At 43.4% G+C, this 16533-nt stretch overlaps 1 long non-coding RNA gene across 1 annotated transcript in view; it reads left to right on the forward strand.

Moving 5' to 3' along the window:
* Positions 1 to 3272, forward strand: part of LOC138764025 (uncharacterized) — a 32439-nt gene extending 29167 nt beyond the window's left edge. Inside the window, exon 3 of the long non-coding RNA XR_011357966.1 lies at positions 3174 to 3272. This is a non-coding gene — a long non-coding RNA (uncharacterized lncRNA). The remainder of the gene's footprint in view (positions 1 to 3173) is intronic.
* The last annotated feature ends 13261 nt before the right edge of the window (positions 3273 to 16533 follow it).

Consider the following 16533-nt stretch of genomic DNA (forward strand, 5'->3'; position numbering starts at 1 on the left):
CTCAGCATTACAACCTTACCTTTATATTCTGGTCCTCTTGAAATGAATGCTAACATAACCTTCCTGAATGCTAACTCAACTTGCAAGTTAAACTATGGGGAATTTTGCATCTGGACTCCTGATTCCCTTTTGACCTCTTCTTTTTCAGTTCTCTCTAGATTTAAAAAATAGTTTATTCCTTCTGCCAAGATACATGACAATGCACTTCCCTACACTCTATTCTGTCTGCCATTTCTTTGCTCATTCTCCTAATCTATCAAATTCCCACATCAAGACTCCCTGCCTCCTCAAGGACTACCTGCTTCTCTACTGATCATATCATCCACAAACTTGGACCACAAAGCCATCAACGTGAAAAAAAGCAGACCTAATACTGGCTCCTGTGGAGCATCACTAGTCACCAGCAGTCAATCAGAAAAGTTTCCCTTTATTCACACTCATTGCCTTCCGTCAGTCAGCCAAACTGCTATCCTTTCCTGTTATACAGTGGCTCTCAACATTTTTCTTTCCACTCTCATACCACTTTAAGTAATCCCTATGTCATTGGTGTTCTGTGATTAGTAAGGGGTTGCTTAAGGTGGGACGTGGGGGGGGGGGGGCGGGAGGGAAGGTTGAGAATCACTGCTCTGGACCCAATTGCTACCAAAATATTTTGCTTCAGAAAAATTGTCATTGGGCCATTTCCTTTAGAGTTATGAAACCATGCACATAACGAGTCAGTTAGGTACGATTAAAACAGTGGTTTTCAAACTTTTTCTTTCCACCTACATACCACCTTAAGCAATCCCTTATTAATCAAAGAGCACCTATGGCACAGGGAATACTTAAAGTGGTATGTGAGTGGAAAGGAAAAGGTTGAGAACCATTGCTGTAATACCAAGGGCTCCTGTCTTGTTTAACAGCTTCATGAGCAGCACGTACACTTCCTAAGGAGGTTGAGGAGGGCAAGGCAACCAACCCCAACATTGACAACTTTTTACAGGAGCACAGCTGAGAATGTCCTGTCCGGGACCATCATTGCTGTAAAGTATCAGACTGGACATCAATGCAGAGGTTGAGAAGATTACTGGGTTTGCCTTTCCTCTATTAATCACATTTGCTTAAAATGGGCTTAAAGAATTATAGAAACCCTTTCCATCGAGCACACAGTATTTTTCTGCTAGAATAATCAAGAACAAGGTACAGGATCATCAAAATCAGAACTGCCAGGCTGGAAAAAATGTTCTTCCCACTGGTGGTGAGATTGGAGGACAGCATCCTGTAACCAAGTAAATCATCCCAAGGTATTTATATATATTTTTTTATACCACTGTGTGGTGTATTCAGTATGTATGTGTATGTACCATGGTCCAGTGAAATGGTGGCTCATAAGGTTGTTTATGTATAGTCAGATGATAATGAACAAACTTGGGATGAAACCATCCTGGTTCTTTGAATTATTGTCAGAATCTCCCACCATTGCTGCTCCACCCTCTTCCCTGCTGGGACCCCTTCCAATCAACTTTGGCAAGCTCTGCTGTTTTGCCACCATAGTTATTCTTTAATATTGACTCATCCTATTTAGTTTCTCCCTCTCAAACTACAGATTAAATTCAAATGCAAGCAGGGCGGCATGGTTGGTGTAGCGGTTAACGCAACACCATTATAACGCCAGTGATCGGACTGTGGTTCGAATCCCACGATGTCTGTGAAGAGTTTGCACATTCTCCCCGTGTCTGTGTGGTTTTCCCTGAGGACTTTGGTCTCCTCCCACCATTCGAAACATACTGGGAGTTGTAGGTTAATTGGACAGCATGGGCTTGTGGGCCGAAATAACTTGTTACCGTGCTGTATATCTGAAAAGCAATCCTATCCTTCAAAATCTCCTCCAGCAATTTTTCAACTCATCAAGCTCATGGGCCTGAAGTTCCCCAGATTGATCTTGCTGCCAATTTTAAACAACGCACATAATTAGCCACCCTCCAGACTTCTGGCATTTAACCTGAGGCTAAAGAGAATGCAGCTATCTCAGCATGACCTCCGCCAATTTCTTCCTTAGCCAGGTATCTGACTGCCACTCCTGATACTTTTAGAAACTGTTGCCATTGCTGTGGATATTTGTCAATTAAAATTAAAAGACTGAGAACCCAGTTAACCCTAGGATCCACCTCCCAACTTTATACTCTTCCCCTCCCTCTCTTGCCCCACCAAACCCTCACCCCTCTCCATGCACCATCCCCACCCTGCCACCCTAGCCATTAGGTATGGAAAGCTTTGCCCTGTTAAAACACCCAATTTCTTCCTTAGCTTCCCATAGTGAGGATGCTCTTTTTTCTGTCCCTGGGGACTTGTCCACCTTAATGAACCTCCTCCTGGGGCTTCTTACATAGTCCAGTACATTGCAACTCATTTGCCTCAATTGCTTCGCCACAGTCAAGACTGAGAAATATTATTTAAAATCTCACCCTTCTCCTGTGTCTCCACACAAAAATAACCCGTTGATCTTTGTTGGGACTACTTCTCACCTCAGCCATCCTTTGACTTTTCATATACCTGTAGAATCTCTTGGATTTTCATTTATCCTGACTGCTACCACACCAACTATCTATATTTGCTCTCCTGATCTCCCTCTTAAGCATTTCCTACACTTCTTACATTCATCAAGGATTTTATTTGTTTCAATTTTTATTTTCTGACATGGCACATACTGAGCAATGGTAGACACTGCAGACTACAACATTGTTAGAATGTGATTGCCTCAACCCACAGGAATAATGGTGCTAAATTCATATAACGATGTGCAGTGGAACATTTTCAAGTGGCGACCATCACTCTCATATGACTCAGATCAGGTATGGCAGACCTCTTGTGGATGGCTGACAGTTCTCCATATGCAATGAACATCTTGAGACTTATGAGACTCATGAATTTTCAGTTCTATCGCCAATAACATGAACATTTCATGTTGCACTCACTTATCAATTGAATACAATCATTTTTGATTTCAGTTTGGCCTGACTCAAATCAAACTCCTGGAGGCAAAAAAAGGATTATATCAATCTTGCTCTGTAATTATAGGGCACATATTAAATATAAAATGGTTAAACGGCCAGACTAGAATAGATTCAAAGTAATAGCACAAGTAACATTATTATCCTGAACTTGGCTAAAGTACCTCACTTAATTCCTTACAGGAAGCTTGACAAGGACTGCAACAGCTCATCTTTAGAAAGTGAAAACCTGATCCAAATGTTTTCAATTCAACGATTGGTTTACTGCCTTAAATTTAAATAAAACACCCAATAATGTAATTTGCTTTTGATGGGGAACTTATCATTATTACGCTCATTTACAAAACGTTCCTGCATTTAAAAAATTACTATACTTGATGAATAAACTTCATTGGCTCCAGAGCTTTGTGACACATCCTAATGTGAAAAATGATGCATAAATGCAATACTTCACTTTGTTATTTATTTCATAAATGTATCAGCTAAATGAGACCCTTTAAGATCCAAGTAGCAGGATTATGAAATAGAACAGATAATCTGTTTCTTAACAATACGGATTTTGGAATAAATATTTAAGTCCAGCACATTGGTAGAACCCCTTTCTCTAGTTCAAACTTGATTATTTTTATTTTGTCTGAAATGTGAATCTTTTCTTTCATCCCCTTTGTCACATTTGTGGCCCGAAATGTGAAATTGATAACACCATCAACACATGATTTATCTGTTGAACATCAGTGTGTCTTTATTTCTCTGCTTCCATTATTCCACCATTTCGTGCCTGCATACAACGCACGCATGCCCTCTCACTTCCAGTCAGGTTAATAGCTCAACCTCTATCTGCATACATCTCATGCATATTCATTATCATGACATCCCTCCTTTCACCGGAAATAAACTTTATATCTCTATGTGTCTTAACCTTTCAATCTAAGTGTATATCTCGTATGAATATCACCGAACATAATACATTGCTGTGTTTTTTTCTGTTTAAATGCAAACACTTTAACACTATCAATAGCATTTTTCTGCCTTCAAACCAACAAAAGCAACATCAAATTCCCTCTTCAAAAAATGTAACATAACCATGTTATAACCAAATGTAATATAATGGCTCAACATTTCTTCTGTAGTTATACTAATACAATGGTCACCTCATATGCAAAATGTACAGGTTTAAAATTATACATTTTTTTTCCATTTAATACCAAATAGTCGACCAAAACAAAAATGCAATTCTTACAGCACTCATACATGTACTTTATGATATATTTATCAAAATCACTGTCCAAATGTTCCCCTTATCATTCCTCTTCCTGCATCAAAATATTTCTGATCATTGGTTACTGCTACTGGTGGTCCAAAGTCAAACATCAAGTATAAAATAAATGTTGGGGGCACAGTTTTCTTTTTCTAATAACGCTAAACACAACAAAACAGCAATGATCCAGGTAATCATAGCAAAACCACAAAGGTCTCTTTCTCGGAGTTCGCGATGGTTTCCTTCCTGACATCCACATATACGCATTCACTGCGTGTTTCACAAGGGCAGCGTTCGGCGTACACCCTTTTCATTATTTCTCTTTTTTTTTCACAATCATCACACATTTCCACTTTTCCTTGGCATGTATCATTACTGCGCTTCCACCAAATCAATGCACTTTTTTTTTCTTCATTGAAACTCATTCCAACTATCACAAACTTTCACTTTCATGATAATGCAGGCACGATTAGAAATATGGCACAAAATCTTCATATCGCTTAGGTGGTTTCCTGTCCCATCTCAGCCTTCCTGCAATGCTACTGTCGCGACTTGGTTGCTCACCCTCAGCACCGGAAACACTGCTCGCTACGGCCTCTGGTGTTTCTGGTACTCTGGCCACTTCATCGGGAAAACTGGTAACTACCTCTGGAACGTCGTCTGGTCCCTCAGGTTGAGCAACTCGTACTGGATTTCCAACCACTTCACTCGGTGCCGCTCTGGATTGGTACTTTTTGACACCAGACACATTTATTTTGTAGAGGACTCCAGCTGGAGACCTGACTGTCACCATACTGCCGCTTCTGGATACAACAATGAAGGGTTGATGGTAATAAGGTGTGTCTAGCTTACCACCACTCTCTTGCCTCACAAGAACATTATCTCTGGGCATGATGTCTGAGTACCTGACCCCACATCTCGAGTCTGCATCCAGCTTTGCTGCCCCCTTCTTTTCAGCATCGTGGTCCCTCATCTCCTGGTCATCCCTGATTTCCTTCAGTTCGGGCATTTTTGTATGGATTTTCCTCCTGAAGAGTACTTCTGCTGGACTTTTACCTGTGGTTGCATGAGGGGTTGCCCGATAGACAGCTACATAGGATAGCAATGCTTCTCTCCAGTTCTGTCCTTCTGCATAAGCGATCCGTAGTCGTTTTTCGATGGACTGATTTTGTCTCTCTACTTCTCCGTTGGCTTGCGGCCATTTAGGAGTTACTTTGTGATGGTGGATGCCTGTGGTCCTCATATATTCAGCAAATGTCTCTGAGATGAACTGTGGACCATTGTCAGAGTATAGTGAAACAGGCAATCCATGTCTCGCGAAGATCTCTGCCAATGCTTGTATCGTTTTTTCAGTGGTTGTTGACCTCATCACAGAGTACTCATAGTATCTGCTGTAGTAGTCCACCACTACCATGATTGACTCGCCAGTTGGTAAAGGTCCAAGAAAATCAACAGCTACATCGATCCACGGTCCTGTCGGGAGTTGTGTACTCCGGATCAGCTCTGGGGGATTATTCCTACTTGTGAATTGACACCCATGGCAGGTTTTGACGATTTTCTCCGCGTCTTTATCACAACCTGGCCACCATACTTTTCTCCTGAGGTTTTGCTTGGTACCAACAATACCTAGGTGTTCTTCATGAGCTAATGATACAATCTTTGGTCTCAACCTCTGCGGTATCACCAATCTACAACCCCTCAACACACACTGCCCGATGCAACAAAGTTCATCTCTAATGGGAACATATGCCTTGTGAGTGCATTTGTCTCATTGTCCACTTTGGATACATTCTCTAACTTCCATGAGTTCTAGGTTATGTTCAGACTCTCTCTCGACTTCCCTCGTTGTCACAGCTCCCGGTGTCGACTGGATAGCTACAAAGCGTACAAGGCTCTCTGCTTCTGTCCCCAGTTCTGACTTGGATTGTGGGCATCCATCTTTCAACAATCTGGACAGTGGATCAGCAATGTTCGCTTTCCCAGCAATGTGGACTTGTACGGTTGGAGTCTGAGCACCCATCGTTCTATCCTGGCACACGGTTTGGACCTGGCAGCGTAGATCACCTCCAATGGTTTATGGTCCATGATGAGTTCAAATTCAATACCATACAAATATGCATGGAATCTCTCGCAGGCCCATACAAGTCCGAGTGCTTCTTTCTCTGTCTGAGAATATCTCCTTTCAACGTCTGTCAAAGATCTGCTGTCATAGGCAATGATTCTTGGTCCCTCATCATGCGTCTGGACCAACACAGCTCCTAAACCAACAGGGCTAGCATCCGCTATGACTTTGGTTGGTGCATCCAGATCATAATACCCAAGAGTATTGGCATTCGTCAGACTTTGTTTCAGAGCTGTGAATGCTTCCTTCTGCTCAGGGCCAAAATGGAATGGTACACCTTTCCTGGTTAGTTTCCTCAGTGGTTCTGCCAGTGTAGCAAAGTTAGGGATGAACTTTGTGCAGTAATTGACCAATCGCAAGAAACGCCTAATCTCCGTTGCATGCTGGGGTTCACGTGCATCAGCAACAGCTTTCACCTTCTCATCAGCTGGGTTCAGTCCTTCCCATGTAAGCCTGTGTCCCATGAAGTCCATCTCTGAGACACCGAACTGGCACTTGTCTCCATTCACAGTAAGGCCTGTAGTCTGGACAGCACAATCCTCAACCGTCTGTCATGCATGGACTATGATGTCATCAGAAATGTTGGCGACTCCAGGAATGCCTTGAATCACTCGATGGATTTCGTACTGGTAGATCTCAGAAGCTGCATTGATGCCAAACGATAGCCTCTTGTACCACCAGTACAATCCACAGTGAGTCACAAATGTTGTCACGTCCCTGAATTCTGGGTCCAGCTCTAGTTAATGATAGCCCCATTTTAAATCGATTTTTGAGAACACCTGACTGGTTGTTAACTCCTGGAGTATTTCTTCTACTGTTGGTATGGGGTGTCGTTCTCGAATTATAGCTTCATTGGCCATCCTCATATCAACACACAGTCTCATGTCACCATTTGGTTTGGGCACGATCACTACTGGGCTGACCCATTGCGTTGAATGTTCTACAAGTTCAATAATGTCTTGCTCAATCAACTCTTTGATTGTGGCCCTGACTTTCCCACGAAGTCCAAATGGGGTTCTGCGCACTGGTTGTGCCTTGGGTTTGACTGTTTTGTCCACTGCTAGCTTTAGTTGTCGACCTTTCAGCTTTCCTACTCCCTGGAAAACTGCGGGGAATTCTTGCTTCATATCCTCGTATGACTGAACTGAATTGACACGAGCTCCAATATGAAGTATTGCCAGATCTTGCGCCGTGCATCTACTCAGCAATGGTTCTCCCCTCTCGTCTATGACAACAAACTCTGCTTCGGTGTGCTTGTCACCAGCTTCAAAAGTTGCAGTGAAACATCCAATGGTCTGGAATGGCTTGGTTGCTGTGTATGGATACAGTTTCTTTGAACACTTCTTTGATGTACAAATTATCCTTTTTTTTTTCAATTTCTCCTATAAGTGTCGGTCAATTACATTACTGTCACTGCCTGAGTCTACAATGACCGGAACTGTCACACCACCAATTATCACTGGGGCTTTCTCATGATGGTCATCATTCAATGTAAACTGATAGTATTTCTGCCCATCCTGGTTGTTGTCATCATCGTCACTTTCTGGGTCTCCTTCTATATGGTGAATAGTGCCTTGCTTTCTCTGTCCATAATTGCCTTTCTTTCCAGGACATTTTCCTTTCCCCCAAGCTTTGCCCTTAGAAGCTGTACTCTTCCCATTCTGGTTTGCATTTGACTTGCTTTTGCACTTCTTTGCAAAGTGGTCTTTACCTCCACACTTTCTACAAACTTTGCCTTTTGCTGGGCAGCATGGGTCTTTTCCAAAATGACCTCTCTCTCCACATCTGTAACACTCCAAGTCACGTGTCGGCATATTTGTTGGCTGGCTATGGCTATGCGAGAGCCTATTTACCTGTTGACCAACTTTGTCTTTACTGGGCTGGCTTGAGTTGTCTTTCAGTTTCATGGTATGAAATTGCCCCTCAACAGCCTCTAATGCATCACCAATTGCTAAAGCATTGGTAAGTTTCAACTCACCCCCTTTTTCCAGCAATTGCCTTCTGAGTTTGTCTGATCTGCAGTGCTGCACAACTTGATCCAATAACTGGTTGTCCAAATCAACTGCCACGTAATTGCATCCAACAGCCAGTTGTCGCAATCTCGTCACGTACTGGGCGACCGTTTCCCCATCTTCCTGTTTTGTTTTGTGAAACAAATGGCATTGAAATGTGGCATTCAGTGTCACTACATAGTGTGCATTCAATGCATCTACAGCTTTCTGGAATTCCTCCTTCCTTCCAGTATTCGAAAGCGTCTTAAAAGTTTCCTGAGCTGCAGGTCCTGCGGTGAAGAGAAGTAACGCCCTCCGCTGCGCTTTCTGCTCCACTGTACTCCCGTCGAGAAATAGGCCATGACTGTCGGCGTAAGCTTCGAACTCTTCAAGCCATGCCTTCCACTTCACACTTACAGTCCTTGCATCGCCCGTTGGGTCAAAATGAGGAACACCACGAAGTGCTAGAAATTCAGCTCCAGTGCCTGCCATGATGAAACGTTACAGCTCAAAGCCACGGATTCAAAATCCAAAATGTTTCTCTTTGTCGCCAATGTCACATTTGTGGCCCAAAATGTGAAATTGATAACACCATCAACACATGATTTACCTGTTGAACATCAGCGTGTCTTTATTTCTCTGCTTCCATTATTCCACCATTTCGCACCTGCATAAAACACGCGCATGCCCTCTCACTTCTGGTCAGGTTAATAGCTCAACCTCTATCTGCATACATCTCATGCATATTCATTATCATGACACCCTTGAATTTGAACAATTACACACATTTACAAATTCTGAATCCTGAAGTAAAATGTTACCAAGTGAACATGGATTGAACCAAATGAGGTCACCAATTTACGTAAAAAAATTCCTTAAATTATATCTCAGTGACTAATCTTTCAGTAATCTTCCCTAATATCTTCTGAGGTCTTGGTATCAAATATTGCCTGATGTGTTGTCAGTGTGGAGGATGTATGTTCTCTTTATCACCTGGGTGGTTTTATCCAGGTGCTTTGGTTACCTCCCCCATCCCAAAAACATATTGATTGATAAGTTGATTGGACATTGCAAGTTATTCCAAGTTAGGTGGTTTAGGTAGGATCTGAGAGGAGTCAATGGGAATGTGGGGAGAATAAAAAAGGTTATGATAGAATTAATTAACAAAAAATAGTACTGGATGGTCGATGTGGACTTGGGAGAAAAAAGGAGATAAAGCACAGGATTCTGTTGACACCGTGGTTTAGTGAAAAAAAAAACACACAAATGCTGGAGAAACTCAGCAGGTCTAACAGTGCCTTTATGGAGCAAAGGTAAAAAAATTATCAAAGACATTTCGGGCTTGAGCCCTTCATCAAGGTATGGGGGAACATGAGAGATGTCTGAACAAAAGGGGGAAGGGGGGTGGTGAGGGTGGGAAATGATAGGTGGAGTGGGAGGGGGAAGGACTGCAAGAAGGGGGAGGAGAAAGAAAGGAAGTAGTAACTGGAATAACTAGTGGGGGGGGAGGGGGGAAAGCAAGCTGATTAGTGGAATGCAATGAGCTCAATGTTCATGCCCTGGGGTTGGAGAATGTGCAGATGAAAAATGTGGTATTGTTCCTCCAGTCTGCGGGTGGTCAGGGTGAGGTAGTGTGAACGGCCATGGACAGACACATGAGCTTGAGAGTGTGACTCAGAATTGAAATGGTTGGCTAAGGGGAGGTCGCTGTTGTTGCGGACGGAGAGGAGGTAATGGATGAAGCAATCTCTTAAACTGTGACTGGTCTCTCTGATGTAGAGAAGGCCACAGAGGGTGAATTCTTTGGAGGTACAGGTGAAGTGTTGCTTCACCTGAAAGGTCTGTTTGGGACCTCAGACCATGGTGAGGGAGAAAGTGTGGGTGCAGGTATTACATCTCCTACGACCACAGTGGAAGGTGCCGGGGGGGTGGGGAGGGAAGAGTGCACAAGGGAGTCACGGATGGAGCGATTCCAACGGAAGGCTGAGAGGGGAGGAGAAGGAAAAAAGTGTCTGGTGGTGGGGTCCTGTAGTTAGTACCAGAAATTCCCTCAGATAATTAGGGAACAAAAGGATATCTTTCCAATTTGTACCTCTCTATAGCACTTTGAAGCAATCTGTAAAGCACTATAATGGTGGCATTATGAATGATGGAAAAGGCTATTGGCATGCTGCCTTGAGTACAGGAGTAGGGCTGTCACATTGCAACTGTACAAGATGTTGGTGTCACCGCTCTTGAACTCTTGTGCATCGTTCTGGTCACCCAGCTGCAAGAAATATATAATTAAGCTGGAAAGGGTGCAGAAAAAAATCATAACAATGCTGCTAAAATTGGTCAGATTAAATTATGAGGTGAGCCTGGATAGGCTGGGACATTTCCCTCTGTAGCATAGAAGGCTGAGAGGGCACCTGACAATGGTCTATAAAATTAAGAGCAGCATAGAGAAGATTAAATGTCTTTATTCCAGGATATGGTAATATAAAAGGGCAAAGATGGGACAGAATCAATTGAAAAGGGATTTGAGAGGTACCTTTTTCATATAGAGGGTGTTAGTTATGTGGAACAAGTGGCCAGAGGAAGTGGTAGCAGCACGGAGATTGTAATGTTTAAAAGACATTTAAACAGCTATATGGATAGGAAAGGTTTGGAAGGATCATGGCCAAACACAGCTAATGGGATTAGCTTAGGCATAATGGACAAGTTGGGCCAAAGGATCGGTTTCTATGTTGTAGAACACTATGACTCTAAGTTACCATGTTTACTGCATTAAATAATGGATATTAAGGGAAGAAATTAATATGGGCTGTGTGAGAATTGAACTGATGGGAAATCTGAGTTCCAACAAAGATGTGATGGCTCCAATGGCCTCCTTATACATTGTAAGGAAATGTGAATAAAAACAGGTCAGAAAATGCCACTGAAGGAAATTATGCCATGATGTTGATAATCTCAGATGTGACTTGAAAGGCCAGGTATCTGACTCCCACTCCTGATACTTTTAGACACTGTTGCCATTGTTGCAGATATTTGTCAATTAAAATTAAAAGACTGAGAACCCCTAGGAGCCACCTCCCAACTTTATACTCTTCCCCTCCCTCTCTTGCCCCCACCAAACCCTCACCCCTCTCCATGCACCATCCCCGCCTTGCCACCCTAGCCACTAGGTATGGAAAGCTTTGCCCTGTTAAAGTTAATTCATTCCGCAGCTTCACAAAGCAAAGCTCAGCCAGAATCTATATTATCTTTCCATGTGCTGTCAGAAATAGGAAGTAATATGTGAAGTAAAATGTGGAAGTAATCATGGGTTACTGTGGATATTGCATTTCCTTATACAAGGGTTTAACCCTACCCAATTCAAAAATAGATTGATTCCCCTGATGCAGCAGGGAAATCTGAGATTCATCTACAAAGTCAATTATTTTCTCTCTCTCTCTAATCTCATAATTTATGCACAAAATAACTTGCTTGATCCAAAAGAGCAGAATGGAAATGTGAAGCCTTCTTGTAACTCCGCAGAACAGGCTGGGAGTAAGGCAGACTGGTGGCTAAAATGGTGGATGGTTGCTTTACAAAATCTTCCTGACATTATGTGGCCACTTGAAGTGGTGATGATTGATGAGGGAAATGCCACCAATAAGCAGGCAGATGGAACATCCCAAATATTTGCATATAGGACTATTATTAGCTTGATGTAAATGAGTAATATCCACATGTGATATTCTATATGTGACACTGTTACAGCGCCTGGCATCTCCTATCAGGTCCATGCAGTGTGTCATTTTCATAGTAATTTGACACACACCACTTCCCAATACACTACAACAGGCAATGAGATAATTTAAGACAAAATCCAACATGTATCAGGGTTTGGAGAAACTTTTTGAAGAACTCAGTGAACACCAGTGAGACCTGTTGCATGGTTACCAATCATGAAATGGTTAGATTATGCAGTGATCCTCACTCAATCAGGCAATGTGCTTTACCAACATCTCCAAATCTTTATGAAGAATTGGAAAGAGCCATGTTCTTCACAAAGTTAGATGTGTCATGATCAATAATGAATTAAATGTTGATGAGGAAAACTAACAAACCCTCACTATAAATACCCATAAAAGTCTATAATCTTATTTAAAATTGTTATATTGGAACAAATGGTAACTAAGTTTTTACCAATCGAGAATGGACAAGAGTGAAACATGAAAGTCTGCAGATGCTATGAACATAGAAATGCTGGTGGAACTCAGCATGACTTGCAATGTCCATAGGAGGTAAAGATATATAACCAATATTTCAGACCTGAGCCTTTCCTCAAGATATAAGTAAAAAGCAGAAAGCCAGCTGAATTAAAAGAAATGGCAGGGGGAGGAGTACAGACCCACAGAGAAAGGTGTTAATTAGATACGGATAGGAGGACAGAAGAGAGGAATGGTGAGAATTGATTGGGGGAGGGGGTTGGCTCTGTGAATGCAGTGCTAGAGGAAAGGTAACAGAGAAGAAAAGAGAGTCAGAGCATTAGGAAAGGAGAAATGGGGATAGAAGGGCATGAGGAATGAAATCCAGAGAAGTTGATGTTAATGTCATCTGGTTGGAGGCTGCCCAGACAAAATATGAGGTGCTGTTCCTCCAATTTACAGGTGGTCTCAGTCTGGTAATGCATAAGACCATGGACAAGCATGTCATCGTAGGAATGGGGCGGGGAATTGAAATGAGTTGTCACTGGGAGAACCCAACTATTGGGGCTGACAGAGCTGAGGTGCTCGATAAAGCAACTCCCAGTCTCACCGATGTAGAGGAGACCACAACAGGGGCACTGGATACAGGGGCACTGGATACAGGAGATGATTCCTGTCAATTCACAAGTGAAATGTTGTTTCTCTTGGAAGGACTATTTGGGGCACCGAATAGTGGTGAGGGAAGAAGTGTGGATGCAAGTGTAGCACTTTCTGCGGTCACAGGGGTAGGTGCCAAGGAGGTCAATTGGTGGGAAGGGAAGAGTGGATGAGAAAGTCATGGAGGGAGCCATCTCTGCCTAAGGCAGAGAGGGGAATATGTGTCTGGTGGTGGGATCATATAGTAAGTGGTGTCAATTGGAAAGGATGATATGTTAGATGTGGAGGCTGGTGGGTGGTAGGTATGGACAGTCGGAATTCTGTCTTTGTTGCGCATGGGGGCAGAGGAATCTAAGGCAGATGTGAATGTGAGGCAGAGAATATTTCCAGGCTGTTCTGTTTGTTGTATCTACCACTGACTCTACCATTGCTCTTCTGAATATCAAAGTGGAAAGGTCCATCCTGGCCCTTATTTACCCCATACCATCAACCTCTATTTGTGCATCCAAAGACTCTACATGTTCTCAAGGAAACTTTGAAGGGATAAATGTTTGAAAGCTGTTTGAGTTAAACCATGCATTGTTATTTTGTTAATCTTCTCTTCCAGAGTCCGAATGCACCAGGTTTCAGTGTAGGATTTGTTCCAGGAGAGCATATTCCTCATTTCTGATGCACCTGAATTTATTTCAGCCCAGTTTGGTAAAGAGAGAGGAGAGACAGCAATTAAATGAAAAGCAAACATCTGATATGCATGCTTCCAATGCTCCTCAGGCATCACAGGGAAGTAGGATTAGGCCGAATGACAAACAAAATCAATGTGCAGAACACGGGAGATTGTACAAGGCTGTACTACTCACCAATATCTTGTTCAAACCTGGAAAATTGCAATGCTTGTGCTGACTAGATGGGAGCAGTGAGAGAGATGTTGAAGAAATTTGCCATGATGAATTTATTCAAGGAATGTCTCTGAAATCGACCAGTGAGAAGGACGCAATGACATGCTGGGGGAACTCAGCTGGTCTTTTCAGTGTCTATAGGAGACAAAGATATATTGCTGACATTACGGGACTGAGCCCGAACACACACGTAAGTTAGGTCACACATACTTTAGATCAGGGGTGTCAAACTCAAATTCACGGAGGGCCAAAATTAAAAACTTGGACTAAGTCGAGGGCCGAACTAATTATTTATTGAAAATTTTCAACAACATCTGCATGTTTTCTCTTCTTTCAACATATGTAATGTTAAACTTTTTCTTATTAAAATAAATGTTTAATAATTGTTTTGAATAAACTTTTTCCAGAAGCATTAACAAATGAGAAATAAAATATTCAATAAATAATATTTCTCTATAGAGGATTTGTCAAATGTTGCTAGTGTGCTTTCGAATAGTAAAATCTGAGGGCTATTGAGAATGTGGGAGAATAACATGATTCCTGAAACAATCAAATGGGTGACTGATTGTGGGCATGAACTCTAGCAGGGTTATTTGCCATGCCCTTTTTCCATTGGTACAGATATCCTTTGATTTACACACTTTTCAAGTTTTATGCCTAATGAGCTTGTATCCAGGTGCAGGACCATTTTTAACCAGGAATATATTTATCACTGTGACATGAAACTATTGGAAGGTCATTTTATCCTGAGATTAAAGTTCATAATACTTACTCAGGCCTGTGTGCGGGAGGGCAGGGTTTGCGGGCGATCGGGTTGGACAACGACAGTGTGGGGGCATCGGCTCTCGCTGCAGGGCGGCATCTCGGCAGATCAGCGGCCACGTCATCGTGAGTCGCGGGTCGGCCTGCAGCAGGGAGGGGGAGTGGGCAATGGTCCTGGCGAGGTCAGGCCAGAGGCCTCCGGTTCCAGGCGCTGGGAAGCGGCCTTGGCTTCCCCTGACACCAGCCAGGCCCCAAAACCAAAGTCCACGGTGAGACCCTGCAACGTAAACAGAGGAGGTGGGGGCGATTAGCAGGCTGACACCAATGCATTCTGGGATTTGTTGTATTACTGGCGCAGCGGCCAGCGGGCCACCTCTAATACATTTTTGAAATGACCTTGCGGGCCAAATATAATTATATCGCAGGCCAAATTTGGCCCGCGGGCCAGAGTTTGACATGTGTGCCCTATGCCATCGGAACTCTGTAATTAGTAAGGGATTGCTTAAGGTGGGATGTGAGTGGGAAGGAAAAGGTGAGAATCACTGCTCTCGACCCAATTGTTACTGAAATATTTTGCTTGAGAAAAATTGTCATTGGCCCATTTCCTTTAGCGTTCTGAAACCGTGCACATGACGAGTCAATGAGGGATGATTAAAGCAGTGGTCTTCAAACTTTTTCTTCCCACCCACAGACCACCTTAAGCAATCCCTTACTAATCACAGAGCACCAATGGCACAGGGACGCGACTGGAAAGAAAAAGGTTGAGAACTGTTGTATTGTGTTAACTCCACATCTGATTAGGTTAATTGTTAGGCAAGTGGTCAGAGAAGGATCTTCCCCCCCCCCCCCACCCCAAGAAAGGCTTAAATCACAGGAACAAAATAAGCTTCCGTCTCACTGCTCCCAATCTTACACACAGTCCTGATGTGGAATGTGGGGTCGCAGCTCCACGTTCACCAGAGTTCAGGTGCTGTCTGTGTAGAGTTTGTACGCTCTCCCCTTGTCTTGGACCAACAGGTCGGTCACCTGACGAAGGCACCCGAACCCCCCATTGAAATGCCGGCGTCCGGAGCGGTGGAGGAATTGGCTGAGAAGAGCGCGTTGCTCCCACCCCCCTTCCATGGTTGGAGAGGGATTAAACTGCGATCTCACGGCGCCGGGCTCGTCTCCAACAAAAGGAGCGGGAGACAGGGTCCGCCGCGCACGGAGCGAGGGGGAAGGCATCGCCAACAAGATGTTCGGTCCGGCGTCGCCGCTGAAGCGCAGACCCAGCGAGGATGGTCCCCAACTCCAGCCGCGTCTGTGTGTCCAGGAGCCGGGCCGGCTGAGTGCGGCGCTCCGATCCCCGGGATTCGGGACTCTGAGATCCCTCCACACCTCCGGCGTCTTCATTTTCACCTTCAGTGTGCATGCGCTATACTGGTGTGGCGGCCAGCGGGCCAACTCTAATATATATTTAATATGATCTTGCAGGCCAAATATAATTATATCGCGGGCCAAATTTGGCCCGCGGGCCAGAGTTTGACATGTGTGCTTTAGATCAAGAAATAACTGCAACACTGGACTCTCAAAAATAATTCAGGTTGAAGTATTAGAGATTTTACCGGGTTTGATGCAAATATGGGGACATATTAGTGTAGTGGCTGAAAAATTAAAATATTATCAAAAAAATACACTTGACTATG

Source organism: Narcine bancroftii, chromosome 1 (genome assembly GCF_036971445.1).
Source record: "Narcine bancroftii isolate sNarBan1 chromosome 1, sNarBan1.hap1, whole genome shotgun sequence".
Taxonomy (NCBI): domain Eukaryota; kingdom Metazoa; phylum Chordata; class Chondrichthyes; order Torpediniformes; family Narcinidae; genus Narcine; species Narcine bancroftii.